We start from the raw sequence: 20,754 nt of genomic DNA on the forward strand, positions 1-20,754 counted from the left end.
CCTGTTTATTCCATCTCATTTTATAGTTTAATAGTGAATTTCTTTAACCCTGAATAATATTCCATTGTTTGGGTTGGGCATGTTATTGGAAGGTAGAGGCAGGCAGATCCCTAGTTTGGGATCTAGCCTAGTTTGAGGCTAGCCTGGTCTACATAGTAAGTTACAGGACAACCAAGACTATGTAGAGAGACCCTCTCTCAAAAACAAAAATCCACTGCTTCCAGATTTGAGCAGTTGGGAAGATAGCTGCTTCAAATATCTGTATGTAGGACTTTTTGTGAAAGTGCTTTCAACTCCTTTGAATAAAGACCACAGAGTGTAGTGGGGATTGGGTAGTAGAAAGGCTGTAGAGTTTTACAGAAACCTTCAAATCTGGCTGCATTGTCTTACATTCCAACTTCAGTGGCTGAGAGTTCCTACTGTGTCATCTCCTGACCAGCATTGGTGGTGTGGGTGATGTGCATGCTGACTGTTCTAACAGGTATGTATCAGTATTTCATTTCACTGAAATTTCATCCCCAATGATGTATGATGAAGACCAGCTTGCTTACTTGATATCTGTAAACATTCATGAAATGTCTACTAAGGTCTTTGGCTCAATTTGAATATGGTTGTTTGTGTTTTATTGTGAAATGTTTTATTTAAAGATTTATTTATTTATTTATTTTGTGTGTGTGTGTGTGTGTGTGTGTGTGTGCTGTGAGAGTATGTACCTATACTGTGTGCATTCAGGTGCCTGAGAAGTGCAGAAGGTGTTGGAAAACCTGGAACTGGAGTTACAGGTAGTTGTAGATGCTGAGAACCCAAACCTAGGACCTCTGTAAGAGCAGTGAATGCTCATAACCACTGAGCCATCTTTCCAGCCCTCGTGGTGAAATTTTAAGAGTTCTTTGTGTATTAGGGATAACTGGGATGACCGGTACCATGCAAATATGTTCTCTCAACCTGAGGTTGTCCTCTCCAGCTCTTGCCTGTTTTTTGTGGAACAGAAAAAAAAAATCTTTATTTTGAAGTTCAAACTATCCATTTTTTTTCACAACCTTATCTTTCAGATCATATCTAAAGGATATTTTCCAATGCAAGTTCTACTGTGATGGCTGGTGTTCATTGTCAAGCTTGCAGAATCCAGAATCACCTGAGAGATAAGCTTCTGATGCCTAAGCAGTATTACTTTGATTAAGGTGAGGTGGCAAACCCACCCTCTATGGATGGTGCCCTTCCCTGGCTGGGATGCTGGCTTTTAGGAGTGAAGGAAGGAAGCCCAACAACTCCCAGTCGGTCCAGTTGCTCTCTGCTAACTGTGGATGTGGTGTGACTAGTGACTGCAGACCCCTGCTGTCTTTACCTCCCACCACAGTGCATCCTTGAACTGTGAGACAGAAGAAACTGTGTCTCCCTGAAGATGCTTTGCCAGAGGATTATACACAGCAACACTGGAAAGACAGCTAAGGCTGTTGTGTTCTTGGACTATTATAGCTTAACACTTGAAACTCAGTTCTGGGATCCATTTGAATTATTTTTTATGGAGCTCATGAGATCTTCATCTAGGTTTGACTCCACGGATATATCTAGTTGTTTGGGGGAATTACTTGTATTAAAGCAATCTCTTCAATTTACAATTGGATTGTATTTGCTATATTATCAGAGGTTAAATAATTCATCTTTATGCATTTATTCTCAGGCTTTCTATTCTGTCATATTTATCTGTTCATTCTTTCATCAATATCACATTGCCTTGACTCCTTTAACTTTATAATATGTTTTAAAACTGGGCAATTTTAAAAGAGAATTTCCTCTTCTTCTTCCTCCTCTTCTTCCTTCTCTTCCTCCTCTTCCTCCTCCTCCTTCTTTTGCTCCTCCTCCTCTACCACCACCACCACCACCTCCTTCAATATTTCTGTTGCCTATCCTGAGTCTTTTGCCTCTCCTCATAAACTTTGAAACGGCCACAAAATAATTTTGTTCGCTGTGGTGGTTTGACTGAGACATCTTTAATAAGTCTTGGACATTTGAATACGTAGCCCTCAGTTGGTAGTTGTTTAGGGAGGATTAGGAAATGTGGTCTTACTGAGGAAGTTTGTCACTGGGAGTGGACTTGGAGGTTTCCAAAGACTTGCTCTGTTTTTCAGCTAGCTCTCTCTGCCGCATGCTTGGGCACCGCCAGCATGCCTTTGCTTCACTGTCATGAACTCTACCCACTAGAACCATAATCCCAAGTCAATTCTTTCTTTCACAATTTGCCTTAGTCATGGTGTTTTATAACAACAACAGAGAGTAACTAATAATATGGTGTTGAACTGACTCTGTAGATCAGATGCAGAAGAATCGACATCTTAACTACATTGAGTCTTCCTATCCACGAACATGGACTATCTCTTCATTTACTTAATTTTTCTTTGATTTCTTTCATCAGAGTTTTGTATTTTCTTCCCAATAGATGCTGTGTGTGTGTGTGTGTGTGTGTGTGTGTGTGTGTGTGTGTATCTCAGGTATTTCACTTTGAAGGGGAGGGTGTTTTACTTTTTTTTAGTGCTAACAGAAGTGATACTGTATTTTCCGTTTCAAATTGTACTTCACATTGGTATGTACAAGGGAGTGATGTACTTTCCAGTAATTAAGCTTGTACTCTGCAAGCTTGCACAATCTCTTGTTCCTGTTTCTGTTATCTTTCATTGTTTCACATTTGTTACATAGATGATTGTATCATCTGTAAAAAAAAGACAGCTTTGTTTTTATTTTGTTCCTAACCTATTCACTTCTCCTCCTCCTCCTCCTCCTCCTCCTCCTCTTCTTCCTCTTCCTCCTCCTCCTCCTCCTCTTCTTCCTCTTCCTCTTCCTCTTCCTCTTCCTCTTCTTCTTTTTCATCACCAGAAGTTCCAGTGTGACGTTGAAGAAAACTTGGAAGAACAAAACTCATTACTGTGCTCTCCATCTTAGTGAGAAAGCCTTGGGTTATCAGTACATCTTTGTGTAGATTTCTTTGTTAAGGACATCTTTTTCTAGTCTCAGTTAACAAAAACTGTCTTTTTCATTTTTTTGAATTGTTTTGTTTTTCACAGCCATTCACGCAGTACACTGAGCTCCGTAGACACGGCAATGGAGCAAGCGAGAGCTGGACTGGCTCTGGGCCGCTCTGGGCCTCATGGAGCAAAACCTGGGCAAAGGAGATCCTAAGAAGCCAAGAGACAAATGTCTTCATATGCATCTTTGTGCAGACTTGCCAGGAGAAGCACAGAAGCAGCAGCTGGTGCCCCGTCAGCTCCTCAGAGAGTTCTCTAAGAAGTCTGAGAGGCAGGGACCGTGTTTGCTGTAGAAAAGCAGAAAAGCGATGACATACTGAAGGCTGACGAGGCACGTTATGAAAGAGAAATGAAAACCTATATTCCACCCCCCAAAAAGGGGAAATCAAAAAAGTTTGAGGACCACAATGCACAAGAGGTCCCCTTCAGAATTCTTCTGGTCATGTTCTGAATATTGCCCCCAAATCAAAGGAGAGCATTCTGGCTTATCCACGGGTGATGCTGCAAAGAAACCGGGGAGAGCCCTAGGGGAGCACAGAGGACAAGCAGCCCTGTGAGAAGAAGGCTGGGGAGCTGAAGGAAAGGGGTGTGAAGAGTGGGTGCTTAAGGCTGAAAGGAGCAGGAGAAAGAAGACCATGTGGAAGATGAAAAGGAAAAGGAGAATGAAGATGATGAATAAGCTGGTTCTAACACAGTTTCTTTTCTTCTCTATAAAGCATTTAAATCCCCACCCTGTACACAACTCACTCCTATTCAAAAAAAAAAAAAGATTAAAATGTAAAGCTGTGGAAGCATTGTTTTAAAACCATAGTGTTTTGTTTTTTTTTTTTTTAAATAGTTAACATACTACCAACTGTGTCTGTAGATGGCCCCATCACAGTGGTATTTTCAATAGCTTCTAACCATGCCTGGTACGGCCTGGTACAGCCTGGGGTTGTAAACTGGCGTGCAAATTTAAATCAGGTTCTTGTTGGTGTACAGCACAAATGAGTTATATGTGGGGACAGCAGGGTGGGGTTTCTTTTCTTTCTATCTTCAGTTGTCTCTGATGCTGCATCATGAAAATAGTTGTTCGGTTAACTGAATGCCCTCTGTAATTACAAAAATAAAAATCTCAGCTGTTTTGTTGACATTCTGCTACAAAGTAAATTTGTTTTTAAAATTAGTATTCTCCTGTTCATAGATCTGAAATGTCTCTTCTCCAGGGGAGGTCATTCTCTGCTCTTGCCCAGGCTGGGTCACATGGATTACTGCAGTGTGTATCTTTTCATAGAGCCAACTCTTAGAAAGATTTTTCTACACACCCTGCATACTATGATGGGGTAACAAAAGTTAGAACAGCTTCGTTCATCATTTAAGTTCCCAAATCCCGATCGGCCGAATAAGAGATTCCACATAACCAGTTGTAAAGCTAAGAGTGGTCAATTCTATCACACCGTGGGATTGTTGGATGCAAACAAACTGAAAGTAGTCCTTGACCAACTAATAGAAAAGTCTGTTCTAATCCTTACATGAGGACTCTGCATTTCTTAACTCCCACGATCTAATGGCAGCTACGCTCTGCAGTTCTCCTATTAAAGAGGACCTGAGAAGGTATCCCCAAAAACATGAGCTTAGAAATTAAGACTGCCATATTAAACTTTTTGTTGACATTAGTTCCAGTGAAGGCTATGAGACCACTGGTTATGATGCCTTTGCTCGTCTATCTAAATACAGTTGCTCAGGAAACTTGACTGTTTAATGGTCTTTTTAATTAGATGAGATAGCTTTTATTAAAAGATGACTACATTTAAAATTAAAGTTAGGGTATATTTGTTCTATATTGTGACCTGTTCCTTCATAAACCAGATACAAGGAAAGAAGATAAACTTTGCATCTTAGTACCAGTTGTCCAATTCACTTGGCTTCTCTATAAAACCCAAATTCATTCATTAGAGTCATGTTAATCTGCTTAGTGGTTTAGGGGACAATTTGGCAGTTTTCTGGGGTTTTTGTTTTGTTTTATTTATTTTTCTTTTTTTGTTTTTGCTTTGTCTTGCTTTTTTGGGTTTTTTTTTGTTTGTTTGTTTGTTTGTTTACATTATTTTCCTCTTGAAGCACCAGTGTTTTTTTTTTTTCTTATTTAGTTTTTATTGATAATCATAAACTACTTTGCAATCCAGCTAGACTTGGAGGGGAATGAGGAAAACATGGAACCCAAAGAACTTCAGTGGGGGCAGAGATTACAGGGAATTTTGAGCAGATGGGGTGGGGGCGCTCTCCTGAGCTACAAAAGGAATGGTTTGATAGGTAAAACGCCCGTAAGTCAAAAGAAATTAGAGCTGTCCACAGTCGGAAATGGTGATCTTCTTGCTGGTCTTGGGATTCCTGACCCAAAATGCTCCATGGCTTCCACACTGTTCATGCCTTCTTTCACCTTCCCAAAGACCATATGCTTGCTGTTGAGCCATTCAGTCTTGGCAGTGCATATAAAAACCTGGGAACCATTTGTGTTTGGTCCAGCATTTGCCATGGACAAGATGCCAGGACCTGTGTATGTCAGGATGAAGTTCTCATCCTCAAATTTCTCCCTGTAGATGGACCTGCCACCAGTGTCATCATGACGTGTGAAGTCACCACCTGGCACATGAATCCTGGAATAATTCTGTGAAAGGAGGAAACCTTACAGCCAAATCCTTTCTCTCCAGTGCTCAGAGCACGAGAGTTTTCTGCTGTCTTTGAAACTTGGTCTGCAAACAGCTCGAAGGAGACTTGGCCCAAGTGCTCACCATCGGCTGTGATGTTGAAGTACACGGTGGGGTGGGGTTGACCATGGCTGCAGCAAGGGGGCAAAAAGCAACAGCATCATCTGCAAAGCACACCAGTGTTTTAAAACAGTGTTCTCATAATTTTCCTTGCCTTTGCGATGAAGTGCTGTTATATAATTTTGACTTGGGGTCTCCCCAGTTGTTTTTGTTTATGTAAGTTGAGAAAGAACACTGAACTTATGTCATGCAAGATACTAATAAACTAAAAATTGCATGTAGCCGCCCGCGGCCACAAGTCAACTGGATTCACCTGAAGGGGGGCTGGGAATGAAAGGGGAAGGAGGGCGAGAAGAGATGAGGCCAAGACAAAGTTCTCTGATCAAGGCCCCAAGCTTTAATGTTCAGCTCTCAATTTAAAGGGGAAGATCCAACCCACAACCCCTCCTGGTTTCAGATGGGTGGGATAATCCATAGTCAGTTCCAGGTCACGGCCGGAGATGTCTCAAGGCAAGCCCAGGGGCAGTTCTGCTTCTGTGTTCCGGGCAGCCAAGGTGGGTAACTCCACCTAGATCCTGTCACTTGACCTTGCTGTGGCAACCAAGGTCTCTCCAGGCTTGTTCATGGTGGGGGGAAGGTACAATTGCAGAGGTTTAAAAATATTTTTCTTTCTTTCTTTCTTTCTTTTTTCCTTTCTTTCTTTCTTTCTTTCTTTCTTTCTTTCTTTCTTTCTTTCTTTCTTTCTGCAGGGCTAAAGAGATGGCTCAATGGTTAAGAGCATTGGGTCCTAACCCCCACATGGCAGCTCACAACTGTCTGTAACTTCAGTTCCAGGGGACTTAACACCCTTATATAGACAATACATGCAGGCAAAATGCCAATGTACATAAATTAAAAATAAATATATCATTAAAAAAATAAAACTGAAAGGTGTGCTTCACCATGCCTGGTTGAAAATATCTTTTAAAAATATCTTTCATCTATTGAAAAATCTTGTAGTTTTTCTTCCTAGGTTGATAAATGTGATGGATTGTATGAACTGATTTGAAGTATTAAACCAGTCTTGCATATCCAGGATAAATCCCACTGGGCTGTGGTGTGCTCTTCTGTTTATACATTGTTGGATTCAGCTTGCAGAGATCTTGTGGAAGGTTCTTCTGCTCACACTCATGACAAGCATCGGCTTGTAGCTTTCTTTTGTCCAGTGTGGCCTCCTAGAAACCGCTGGGAAGTGCTTCTTGATTCTATCCTCTGAGGGAGATGTCAGAGAATTGGTAGAGTTTGTGCAAGTGTTTGATAGAATTCACTGAAGCATCTACTTGGGCTCTTTGCTTTCTGTCTTGGGAAGTTATTAGTTATTAATACAGTTATTATTTATGAGATGGTGTCTTGTTGTACCGTCCAGTTTTGCTTCAAACTCACAATGAATGTTCCTGCCTCTGTGTTACAAGTGCTGGAATAATAAATAGGTAGTGAAGAATGAAAAATTATAAAAATCATTTTATAATATATATATATTTCTTTAGGTTTTTCTTTAAAGGACATGGAAAACTTCTCTCTGAAACGAGCCAAGAATGTAGATCGGCTGGTTCCAGAATTGGCTACCCACAAGGAAAAGAATGTAAGTCATTTAGGTGGCGATACAATGACCGGACAGGGCTGTGTCTGGAGCAAGTGAGAAATAGTTAATCAGAAATAGTCGAGTAAATGACAGGGCAGGGAAGAGTGACATGGTAAAACTACATTTTTGAGAAGAATGAGTATACAGAGTGTTTTTCACATGACCCTGAATCATTTAGGTTGGGTTCCTCTGGAATGTTCCACTATTTTTATGTATCCTTGACAACCCCTCCCCCCTCCTCACTCCCCTGGTTTGTGGTTTTCCCCTTTAAAAAACCCCTCAGCTTGCCAGTCTTTTGTCAAATTCAGCTCCTGCATGAGCAAACAATTTGACCATTGGCTGGCCAACTCTCCCTAACAAACCTCTGCTGATTGCATCCAGGTACGGTGTCTTGCGATTTTTGGGTGGCCGTGAATTCCCGAGACTTGAGTAAGGGTCTCCCAAGTTTGGGGGTCTTCAGTAGATACTACCATAACCCACTTCTGGTACAGTTTCTAAGTGGAGACTGAGCTTTTGAGATTGTTGATTGACGCTTGTGTTGAGTTTTGTTTGCAGTCTGTCTTTTGAAGAGTTTGCCCTAAGCTTACCAAGTTTTTTGGCATAGAGTTAGTTATCCTTGCCATTCCCTGATTATGCTTCTAATGTTGGGATTTTGGTTTCATTCTTTTTTTTCTATTAGTTTCCTGTTTTCTTTTTATTTTAAAGTGTATGTGGTGTGTGTGTGTGTGTGTGTGTGTGTGTGTGTGTGTGTGTGTGTGTGTGTGTACAGGTACTCATAAGAGGACAGAAGAAATATCAGGTTGTTGGAACTGATTCCCAAGCAGTTTTGAGCTGCCTGATGAGAATCAAACTTGGACTTGGATCTTCTGCAGGAACAGTATTACTCTTAACTGCAATGTCTTTGTTTTAATTAAATTAATCTTTTTCTTGGCTTTAATTTTTATTTATTTTCTTCTGTTTATGACAAATTTTGCTTGAATCTTGATTTTCTAGTTTTCCAAGGTTGAAACATAATTGACTGAGTTTACTTCTCTTTTTTAAATATATCTACTCAAAGCTATTAATTTTGTTGTGGATACAATTTGTGTTGCATCCAGTTGCTGTGTTTATGTTCAGTTTAAAATATGTTTTAATTACTCTGAGATTTTTTTCTTTGACTTGTGGGCTGCTTCAAGTCCACATTTTAAAAGAATCCCAGCTATGCTCTTGTTTGGCTCCTAGTTTAGTTCCATTGTGATCTAAGACTCAGGATCTTCTAGTCTCCAGCTGTGAGAGTGGAGCCATCTTCTCCTTACTGCCCCATAGCTGTAAGCCCCACTGTTGGGTGTAGGTGAACTAAGCATTGTTCTATCATTTTAAAGAAGTGACTGCTTTACTAGTTCATACTGTGCTCTAAATCTCTCATAACCTTGTCAGCCTGAAGTCTGCCTGAAATAAGGAAATTATTCCCATTTTCCTTTGGGTCATATTAGTGTAGTATCTCTGTCTCCGTTCACTTACATTAGAATCTACAGTGGAGCTGGAGAGATGGCTCAGCAGTTAAGTCACTATGACATTTGTTAGCATTTTCTGTTTCTTGCCCTACTGGTCTTTTGTTACCTTCTGCCTGCTTTGGTTTTAATTGAGATCTGTGTATTATGTTGCTATCTCCTGTTTCTTGACTTGTCATTACACTTTTGTTTTATGGTGATTACATTACCTTATAATTTATAGTACATATTCACAGAAAAGCCAAAATCCAGGCCTACTTTTAAGTAATATGCCACTTAGTAGGTGACATAATTTCTTGGTAGTAATAAAGTAATTCCAATTTCAGCCTTCTATCCCTTGTTAAATTGCTGTATCTCCTTTCACTTATACATAAAAGTGCACATGTATGTGATCATGCATGCACACACACTCACATGAACATGCACGTACACATGCGCACGCAGACACACACACAGACACAATCAAATACCTTGTTGTGGTTAACCATTGCTATATGCTATGACAATTAAAAATAGAGAAGTGGATTTTGTGTTCATTTATTTATTTTCTAGGTTTCTTTCTCTTTTTTTATTGGATATTTTATTTATTTACAATACAGATATCATCCCCTTTCCCAATTTCCACTCCCTAGAACCCCCTATCTTATACCCCCTCTTCCTTTATGCTTTTATACAATTTTGATTACTTGCATGTAATAAGGTCAGTTCTAGGTTGAGGGTCTAGCAATACAATAGATGCAAATAGTTGAGGAACAAGTAATACAATAAACATAAATAGTCAAAGAAAAAGCAAGGCATTAAACCCAATTATGTGAACACTCCTGTGATTACTGTTTCTAAAGGCTTATCAAGATGACCAAAGTATCTGAGCCTACTTCCCTGCCCTATCCCAAGGTCATTTTCATGTCTGAAGCCTACTTCCTTGTTGTAGCCTAAGATTTAGATTCCTGTCTGAAATTACTTCTTTGTTCTAGCCTAAGATTTAGATTCCTACCTGAAATTACTTCTTTGTTCTAGCCTAATATAAGATTCCTGCTTGAAGCCTACTTCCTTGTCCTTGGCCAATGTCATCATATTCCTGCCAAGCAGCCCCTTTCCTTGTCCTTGGACCATGTCAGCTTCTTGCCAAGCAGCCCCAAAGGCTCTACCTCTCCCCCTTTTTTATTTCTTTAACAAGACTGGGCCTGTCTTAGGTAGTTCTGACAAGAATGTCTTCCTTACCCATCATGGAATATGCATTATCAAAAGCAATTGTACTTATTCTTAGGTTGGTAAGGCTCTGTGCAGAATCTTACCCGCCCTTGGCTTGCCAGCCTGTTAATTTAGTAACTCTGTCTGGGGGTCCATTTTCAGGTTCAAGCCATGTACTTTGTCTGCTAACATGTTGATGTTGTTAAAGATAAGTTTTAACATGATGGGCAGAAATAAAAGTATTCCCAGGACAAGAAGGGCTAGCCTGATCAAGTTATATATGCCATTCCTGAGGTTTGACCAAAATGGAAATACTGACCTCAGGCCATGGATAATTTTATTGGCATTATCTGCAGCATCAAAGCTCAACAAAGCATCATTCTTTAAATTCATAATCTCACTATGCAAAGTTAACACACCCAGAGAGGTGTTAAGATTAATGCCAAATATCCTACAGGTGTCTTTAAACTTTTTTCTAATTATAATGACAATCATTGTGAATTTCAAAAGTAACACTACTCTAATGATATTTGTCATGACACTTGGGATGGCTCCTAACTCTTGAACCCTGAACCTAATTCAGATAATTTGAATGGGTTATAGAGCATCATCTGTTGTTCCAGATACCTATATAAATGCTTTTTCATACTCAATACATTAGTAATATTTTTTTTGCTAGATGGTTAACAAAAATAGTTGTGTTAACTCCTTGTGTCAATGTTATTGCAGAAGCAGTGGTGCTAGCAATTAATGGAATTAAAGCTGTTATAACAGCAATAATCAACCCTGCTACCCTCTTGCTTCTGCTTAAAGCCTAACTCACTTCTTCTAGCACTTTTAAGCTTTTTTTCAGTGAATCAAGGTTTTCTAATACTCAGGGCAGTAAGACAAAAGCTGGTTGATAGACCCCTGTAACAAACATGCTAGGTTTCAACACACTAACATAATTGTAAAATATACAGTCAATGCAACTTACAATAAATATTGTAGAAGAGACAAAAACCAATTTTAGCTTGACAATTAAAAGAACCTTAAAACATGCACTAACCCTTGTTTGAAATCCAGATCCTGTCCCAACTTTATCTCTTGCTATAGTAACATCATAGTGAGCTACAGCTAGCTTCCAAATATGTCTCTGACAAAGTCCAGATCCAGTCTTCCAAAAGTAGACTGTTATTTCTCATATTAGATTGATTTCTAGACCAGTACATAATTGAGTCCTAATAGCTGGTCACTTTTAAGAAGAATACAAGAGACATGATAATTTCTCTTTTTGATTTTCTTTTCTTTTCTTTTCCTTTTTTGTTTTTTTTTTTGTTTTTTTTTTTTTGTTTTGTTTTTTGTTTTTTTTTGTTTTTGTTTTGTTTTGTTTTGTTTTGTTTTTTTGTTTTTCGAGACAGGGTTTCTCTGTGTAGCCCTGGCTGTCCTGGAACTCACTCTGTAGACCAGGCTGGCCTCAAACTCAGAAATCCGCCTGCCTCTACCTCCCAAGTACTGGGATTAAAGGCATGCGCCACCACTGCCCGGCTTTCTTTTTGATTTTCTATCCCACAAGGTCTAAAAACTTGAGGCAAAGCAGCTTGTCCCATCTGAGATATAGTCAAGCAAAGGTAGGTCAGGAACATATATGTCCAATACAGCTCCCCAGTCACCCTTGTCAGGACACTCAGCAAGCTCACAGATCTGCATCATTCTTTGTCTCAGCAACAGTATGTCTCATTAATCTTTTTAAAGTTCCATGGGCCTCTTCCACAATACCTTGTACTTGAGGATTACACAAAATCCCCATAATAAATTGTTGACAAAAGTCTCGACTGCTCAACTACAATTGTCAGACCCATTATCTGGGGTGGGTTTTTTTTGGATATTTTATTTATTTACCTTTCAATGTTATCCCCTCTCCCATTCCCCCCCAAAACCCCCATCCCATCCCCCCTTCTCCTACTTCTATGAGGGTGTGCTCCCACCATCCACCTATTCCTGCCTCCCTGATCTCGAATTCCCCAACACTAGGGAATCCAAACTTTCAGGGACCAAGCCCCTACACTTCCACTGATGCCTGACAAGGCCACGCTCAACTACCTATACAGGTGGAGCCATGAATCCCTCCCTTTGTGTTCTCAGGCTGGAGGTTTAGACACTGGGAGCTCTGGTTGAGTATTTTGATACTCCTTCTAAGAAGAACCAAAACACCCACACATTGGTCTTTCTTCTTCTTCTTGAGCTTCATGTGGTCTATGTGTTGCATCTTAGGTATTGTGAGCTTTTGGGCTAATATCCACTTATCAGTGAGTGCATACCATGGGTGTTCTTTTGTGGTTGGGTTACCTCACTCAGGATGATATTTTCCAGTTCCACCCATTTGCCTAAGAATTTCATGAACTAATTGTTTTTAATAGCTGAGTAGTATTCCATTGCATAAATGTACCACATTTTCTGTATCCATTCCTTTGTTGAAGGACATCTGGGCTCTTTCCACCTTCTGGCTATTATAAATAAGGCTGCTATGAACATAGTGAAGCACGTGTCCCTGTTCTTTTTGGGTATATGCCCAGGAGTGGTATAGCTGGGTCTTCGGGTAATACTATGTTCAATTTTCTGAGAAATCACGAGACTAATTTCCAGAGTGGTTGTACCAGCTTACAATATCAGCAACAATAGGGGAGTGTTCCTCTTTCTCCATATCTTCACCAACATCTGCTGTCACCTGTGTTTTTGATCTTAGCCATTCTGACTGGTGTGAGGTGAAATCTCAGGGTTGTTTTGATTTGCATTTCCTTGATGACTAGGGATGCTGAACACTTCTTTAGGTGCTTCTCAGCCATTTGAGTTTCCTCAGTTGAGAATTCTTTGTTTAGCTCTGTACCCCATTTTTAATAGGGTTATTTGATTGTCTAGAGTCTAATTTATTCAGTTCTTTGTATACCTTTGATATTAGCTCTATCGGATGTAGGATTGGTAAGATCTTTTCCCAATTTGTTGGTTGCCATCATGTCCTATTGACAGTGTCATTTGCCTTACAGAAGCCTTGCAGTTTTATGAGGTTCTTTTTGTCAACTCTTGATCTTAGAGCATAAGCCATTGGTGTTCTGTTCAGGAACTTTTCCCCTGTGCCCATGTAATCAAGGCTTTTCCCCATTTTCTCTTCTATTAGTTTCAGTGTAGCTGGTTTTATGTGGAGGTCCTTGATCCACTTGGACTTGAGCTTTGTACAAGGAGATAAGTATGGATCAATTTGCATTCTTCTACATGCTGACCTCCAGTTGGACCAGCACCATTTGTTGAAAATGCTGTCTTTTTTCCAATGGACGGTTTTAGCTCCTTTGTCAAAGATCAAGTGACCATAGGTGTGGGGGTTCATTTCTGGGTCTTAAGACCATTAAGTTCATTTCAGTTCTATTTCATTGAGCCTCCTACCTGTCTCTGTTCCAATACGATGCAGTTTTCAAATCACTATTGCTTTGTAGTACAGCTTGAAGTCAGGGATGGTGATTCCCCCAGAAGATCTTTCATTGTTGAGAATAATTTTCACTATCCTGTTTCTTTTTCCAAATAAACTTGAGGGTTGCGCTTTCTATCTCTGTGAAGAATTGAGAGGGAATTTTGATGGGGATTGCATTTAATCTGTAGATAGCTCTTGGCAAGATAGCCATTTTTACTATATTAATCCTTCCAATCCATGAGCATGGGAGATCATTCCATCTTCTGAGATCTACTTCGATTTCTTTTTTCATGGACTAGAAGTTTTTGTCATACAGATCTTTTACTTGCTTGATTAGACTCACACCAAGGTATTTTATATTATTTGTGACTATTGTGAAGGGTGTCATTTCCCTAATTTCTTCCTCAGCCTGTTTATCTTTTGAGTAGAGGAAGTCTACTGATTTGTTTGAGTTGATTTTATATCCAGCCACTTTGCTAATATTGTTTATCAGGTTTAGGAGTTCTCTGGTGGAAGTTTTGGGATCACTTAAGTATATTATCATATCATCTGCAAATAGTGAAATTTTGACTTCTTCTTTTCCAATTTGTATCCCTTTGACCTCCTTTTGTTGCCTAATTGCTATGGCTAGGACAGTACTATATTGAATAGGTAGGGAGAGAGTGGGCAGCCTTGTCTAGTCCCTGGTTTTAGTGGGATTGCTTCAAGTTTCTGTCCATTTAGTTTGATTTTGGCTACTGGCTTGCTGTATATTGCTTTTACTATGTTTAGGTATTGGCCTTGGATTCCTGATTTTTTCAATGTTTGTGTGGCTATCTTCTTTTGGATTTGTTGGAAGAGGATTACTTTCTTACTCTTTCTAGGGTATATTTTCCCTCCTTGTATTAGATCTTTCCTGCTATTATCCTTTGTAGTGCTGGGTTTGTGGAAAGATATTGTGTAAATTTGGTTTTGTCATGGAATATCTTGGTTTCTCCATTTATGGTAATTAAGAGTTTTGCTGGGTATAGTAGCCTGGGCTGACATTTGTGTTCTCTTAGGGTCTGTATGACATCTGTCCAGCATCTTCTAGCTTTTATAGTATTTGGTGAGAAGTCTGGTGTAATTCTGATAGGTCTGCCTTTATGTTACTTGGCCTTTTTCCCTTACTGCATGTAATATTCTTTCTTTGTTTTGTACATTTGGTGTTTTGATTATTATGTGACAGGAAGTATTTCTTTTCTGGTCTAGTCTATTTGGCGTTCTGTAGGCTTTTTGTATGTTTATGGGCATCTTTTTCTTTAGGTTAGGGAAGTTTTCTTCTATAATTTTGTTGAAGATATTTATTGGCCCTTTAAGTTGGGACTCCTCCCTCTCTTCTATACCTATTATCCTTAGGTTTGGTCTTCTCATTGTGTTCTGGATTTCCTAGATGTTTTGGGTTAAGAACTTTTTGCATTTTGTGTTTTCTTTGACAGTTGTGTCAATACTTTCTATGGTATCTTCTGCACCTGAGATTCTCTCTTCTCTCTCTTGTATTCTGTTGGTGATGCTTGTGTCTGTGACTCCTGATTTCTTTTCTAGGTTTTCTATCTTGAGGGTACTCTCCCTTTGTGATCTCTTTATAGTTTCTATTTCCATTTTTATGTCCTAGATGGTTTTGTTCAATTACTTTACCTGTTTGGTTGTGTTTTCTTGTAATTCTTTAAGGAATTTTTGTGTTTCCTCTTTAAGGGCTTCTACCTGTTTACCTGTGTTCTCCTCAATTTCTTTGAGAGTGTTATTTATGTCCTTCTTAAAGTCCTCTATCATCATCATTAGAAGTGATTTTAAATATGAATCTTGATTTCCTAGTGATATGGAGAATGAACTTTCTAATGTGGGAGAACTAGGTTCTGATGCCAAGTGCCCTGGGTTGCTGATGTTTATGTTCTTGCACTTGCCTTTCACCATCTGAATCTCCTTAGTGCTACCTGCACTATCTCTGACTGGAGCCTGTCTTTCCTATTATCTTGGTTGTATCAGAACTGTGTGGGGTGGGTGTTGCTGCTGGGGTTAGAGCTGGGGCCCAAGGTCTGCTCAGTGCTCCAGCACAGACCGGAAGGAACCAGTGCTCTACCTCCTGTTAAATTCACTTACATATAAAAGTGCACATATATGTGATCATGCATGCACACACACTCACATGAACATGTATATACACATGCACGCATGTGTGCAGATACATACATGCACACACACAATCAAATACCTTGTTGTGGTTAACTACTGCTATATGAGATGACAATCAAGAATAGGAAAGAGAAGTGGATTTTGCATTCATTTATTTATTTTCTAGTTTTTAAAAAATTTATATAGATAAAATTTCTGATCTTTGTGGGTTTTCTTTTTTCTAAAACATTTTCCTTAATCTTTCTCGCATGTCAAGTCTGCTATAACAACTTCCTTCAATTTTTGTTTCTTACAAAAAGATCACTTTACCATTCACTGGAACTCAGCTCTTGGCAGGGATCCAGCTTAGCTCTTGCCCACTGAGGCTCTCAGCCTTGCCTTCTGGCCATTTTGTTAGCCACCAATCCTCAGAAACACTTTCTACCAAAGACCTTCAGTGGCCACGCTGGGCAGGGAACCTGGAACACTATTTTCACTAAAATCGAGTCTTTTATTCTGATCTCTCCAGATCTACTATTCTTAGTTCTGTAGCAACCTGACTGCAGGAGCCCCTCCTATCCTCCTGAGAACCCATCTCCCTAGCTCTTTCCTGTTGCCCCCCTCAGCCATTCTCCTAACCCATCTCCATTCCTTTGTGTCCCACTGACCCCCAGAAGCACTTTCTACAAAGGACCCCAAGGCCTCCATATCTGCCTTGGATCCAGGATGGACAACAACAACAGAACACCTGCTCAACAAAGACAGGATCAGGTATCTATATCAAGAAACACCCCGCTGGGCAGTGGTGGCACACACCTTTAATCCCAGCACTTGGGAGGCAGAGGCAGGTGGATTTCTGAGTTCTAGGCCAGCCTGGTCTACAGAGTGAGTTCTAGGACAGCCTGAGGCTATATAGAGAAACCCTGGCTCAAAAAACAAAACAAAACAACAAAACAAAACAAACAAACAACAAACAAAAAGAGAAACACCCCAAACATCTTAACTCCAAATGCCTAGATCTAGATGTAAAAACACAAACGTGAACAGCCAAGGCAATATGTCTCCTCCAGGAGCCAGTTACCCTATTGCAATATGCCCCGAGAAATGCAAGTTAGCTGAAGCACAAGACAAGGACTTCAGATAGCAATTAAAAATTTGTTCAAGGGACTTAAAGGGGATCTAAATAAATGCCTTAATGAAGATCATGAAAGCACAAACCATTGAGTGAAATGATGAGAAATGAGAACAATTCAAGACATGAAAGGAGAACGTAGCAAAGGGTTAGAATTATTAAAGAAACCCAAACAGAAACAAAACTGGAGATGAAAAATTTAGGATTTAAAAAACAAAAGTAAAACCAAACAGTGTCAGACGTGAGTCTCAGCAGCAGATTACAGGGCATGGAAGAGAGAAGTTCAGGGATGGCCAGGTAGGAGAGGTGGACGGCTCAGTCAAAGAGCAAGAGAAAGCGGAAAAAGCCCAGATGCGCAGCACACATGAAGTATGAAAGGAGTAAGCCTAAGAATAAGAGGAACGGAGGAAGGAGAAGAAACCCAGGGCAAAGGCACAGAAAAGACTTTTAACAAAATCGTTGATGATTTCCCCCAATCTAAAGAAGGAGATGCCTACCAAGGAACACAAAGCATACAGTATACCAAACAGACAGAACCAGAAAAGGAAGCCCACACACCACATATTAATCAAGACACTAAATGTACAGAACAACTACGGCATATTAAAATAAAAGCCACAAGGGGAAAAGAACAAATCACATATAAAGGCAGGTCCATTAGAATAACACCTGACTTTTCAATGGAGACTCTGAAAACCAGAAGGGCCTTAGCTAGATGTTCTACAAACTCTGAGAGATTACAGATGCCAGACCAGACTACTATGCCCAGAAAACTATCAGTTGCAATTGATGGAGAGATGAAATGATAAAAAACCAAATGAAAGAAATTTCTATCCACCAATCCAGCTCTACAGAAGGCACTAGAAAGAAAACCTCAGTCTGAACAGATTAACTGCACTCAAGGAATAAATACGGAACATGAGCCCGGCAGGCAGCGGTGGCACACACATTTAATTCCAGCACTCTGAAAGCAGAGGCAGGCAAATCTCTGAGTTCAAAGCCAGCCTCTTCTACAGCAAGAGTGCCAGGACTGCCAGGGCTATACAGAAAACAAAAACAACAATGAAACACCCCAAACAAACAACAATAACAAAGTAATAACAGAATCGTAAATCAGATAAAGGGGAAAGCAAACACCATAACAACAAAATAACATTAATCAATAAACATGTCTCATTGATAACTCTGAAATTAAGGGTTTCAATTTGCCAATAAATCTTTCTGCTGCATCCAAGAAATATATCTTAACATTAAGGATAGCCGGACGGTGGTGGCGCACGCCTTTAATCCCAGCACTTGGGAGGCAGAGGCAGTCGGATTTCTGAGTTCGAGGCCAGCCTGGTCTACAGAGTGAGTTCCAGGACAGCCAGGGCTACACAGAGAAACCCTGTCTCAAAAAAAAAAAAAAAAAAAACAAACAAACAAACAAACAAACAAAAAAACCATTAAGGATAGAGATTACCTCAGGGTAAAAGGATGACAGAGATGTTCTAAGTAAATGGGCTCAAGAAGCAAGCAAATGTAGCCATGTTAATATCTGACAAAAAAGACTTCAAGCCAAAAGTAATCAGAAGAGGTGGGGAAGGACGCTACATACTCATCACAGAAAAAATCCACCAGGAAGGTATTGCAACTTAAACATTCATGCAACAAACACAAGGGCACCCAAGTTCAAAAGAAGAAACACTACTATAGCTAGGATCACATATTGACTCTCATACAGGGGGAGGGGTGACTTCAGTACCCCACTCTCACCAATAGACAGGTTAGCCAGACAAAAACTAAACAGTGAAATTCTGGAGTTAAATAATGTCATATATCAAATGGACCCAACAGAAAGCTACAGAACTTCTTACCCTAACAGAAGATTATACTTTCTTCTTAACAGCTCATGGAAATTTTTCCAAAACGGGCCATGTACTAAGACACAAAGCAAGTCTCAGCAGGTAAAAAGAAAACTGAAAAAACTCCCAGCATCCTCTCTGACCATCATGGATTAAAGCTACTGGTTTGTTTTGCTTTATTCTGTTATGTGTTCTTATTTGTCTGTTACTTACAGTGCACATATGAAGGTCAGAGGATGCCTTTCATAAATTAGTTCTCGCCTTCTTCCATGGGTTCTGGTGATGGAACTCATGTCATCAAGCTTGCATGGCAAGTGTTTCCACCTACTGAGCCATGTAGTTGGCCCTTGTGATGCTTCCTTGATTGTCATGCATGATAATTCAGCAAACCATGCTGGGTTAACTGAATGAAGAGACTTTAAATCAGGCAATGGTAGGTTGTGTGAGGAAAGAATGTATTCTTGAGAAACCCCAACATCATTGGTCTCTTAATGAGCTCCTCTGGACTGTGGATCCCACATCTGCTTCTCATTCTCTTACCTAACCCTTTATGGGTGGACCAATGAGCTGTGTGGGCTGAATGTAGATGTTTCCTTTTTTTATTTTTTATTTTTTTTTTTATTCCAGATCACTTACATCATGAGCAAACCCCAGCAGGGTGGGATCTTGTTAGTCTCTCCTGAGGGAAGATCTTGATTTGAAAAACATAGTATTCTGTATTTTTCAGAATGACTGTTTTCTCTCCTCTTGCAAGATGTTTGAGATTTTTGCCCCCTCAAATATCTCTGCAATACTGGTCATCAACCTCATGGAGGCAAAATTCACAATTTGAGGGCCTCCTTTGAGAACTCTCTGGAACTGTGCCTGGGGGTTTACTGTGGTAAAGAACAGCTCTCTGTATCACCAACTTATGTGCACCGTTTGCTTTGTGACCCCAACTCTTAAAAGAATGGATACGTTTTCTTTTCTCTTATTTCTTTTAATTTTTAAAAATTATTTTTGTCTTTATGTTTTGGTTATTTATTTATAATTTTATTCAATTTATTTATGAAGACAGGGTCTCACTAAGTAACCTGGGCTGACCAGGAACTCATGATCTTCCTGCCTGAGCCCTCCTGAGGCAGTGTGCCCTTCCCCCAGGCCTGAGAAGGCCTGCAAGTCTTTTACCACAATAAATCAAGCAATTGTAAGACTTAGGAGAGGCATTGCATTACCAGCCTTGGCGCCTTGGAGCCTGCCACCTGAGCTAAGAAGAATGGACTGCCTGCTGAGCTATTCTTGACACCTCCCAGACTGCTATCACCTTGCCCAGCCCCTGGACTGAGCCGAGAAGAGATTCTGGGGGGTGGGGCTTCCCCTTTTCCTTTATATGTGAAAGCCAATTATTAAATTTCAAGCCTTGATCAGAGAACTTTGTCTTGGCTTCATCTCTTCTCGCCCTCCGTCCCCTTTCATTCCCAGCCCCCCTTTCAGGTGAACCCACTTGACTTGTGGCCGCAGGCGGCTACAAGGCAGAGATTACTTGTCTGAATTTTTAACTCATTCAGTGTTTTAATTGTTAAAATGCAATGAAGACTTCTAGCTTCATACACAAGGAACCAGAAATCATGACACTCTAGTGAGACCTTTTAATATGGAGATGATGTCCTTCCATTCTGAAATCATTCTAGAATTATCTCATGGACAATAAACCTTCTTCTCTGCCCTTTCTTCTGAAATGTCTATCACTTCTATTTTGAAATGTGAGAACAAAATTTGAAAGCAGCATTGTAACAATAACAAAAATTCATGGTCAGCAAAGACCACCAACAATTTGTTAAATATAGTCATAATAAAAATATTAAGCCCCTGCAGGGGCAGGGTGACAAAAAATAAAGGCATGCAAGGGCGTGCCCAGACAAGTCCAAACAAGCCCAAGTGAGTAATGGGCTATCTGGTGTTTACTTCTCTCTCCCTCCCTTTTCTGGGAGGTCCTAGTTTCTACAAGTTCTGCCAGTTCTGCAAGTTGCTGATGTTTGAAATATCCAATCATGTGTAAGCGCGCGAAAATGCCTTCCTCCCCCCACCCCATGCTATAAAAGACCCTTTAACCCACCACACGTGGCCAAAAACCCTGCTCTTGGATCTAAAGAGCATGTCG

The 20,754-nt window shown here is 40.0% G+C and overlaps 1 long non-coding RNA gene and 1 pseudogene across 3 annotated transcripts; one reads left to right on the plus strand and one right to left on the minus strand.

Moving 5' to 3' along the window:
- Positions 1 to 5,335: 5,335 nt before the first annotated feature.
- Positions 5,336 to 6,564, minus strand: LOC117707400 (peptidyl-prolyl cis-trans isomerase A pseudogene; annotated as a pseudogene).
- Positions 6,565 to 7,658: 1,094 nt separating this feature from the next.
- On the plus strand, positions 7,659 to 20,017 carry LOC143442079 (uncharacterized). 3 transcript variants are annotated; one of them, XR_013109989.1, is made up of 4 exons: positions 7,659 to 7,766; positions 16,313 to 16,409; positions 18,659 to 18,778; positions 19,242 to 20,017. It is a non-coding gene; the product is annotated as an uncharacterized LOC143442079 (long non-coding RNA). The 3 variants fall into 3 exon arrangements; XR_013109990.1 differs by having other exon boundaries at positions 19,832 to 20,017; XR_013109988.1 differs by lacking the exon at positions 19,242 to 20,017 and having other exon boundaries at positions 18,659 to 18,793.
- The last annotated feature ends 737 nt before the right edge of the window (positions 20,018 to 20,754 follow it).

Source organism: Arvicanthis niloticus, chromosome 4 (assembly GCF_011762505.2).
Source record: "Arvicanthis niloticus isolate mArvNil1 chromosome 4, mArvNil1.pat.X, whole genome shotgun sequence".
NCBI classification, from domain to species: Eukaryota; Metazoa; Chordata; class Mammalia; order Rodentia; family Muridae; genus Arvicanthis; species Arvicanthis niloticus.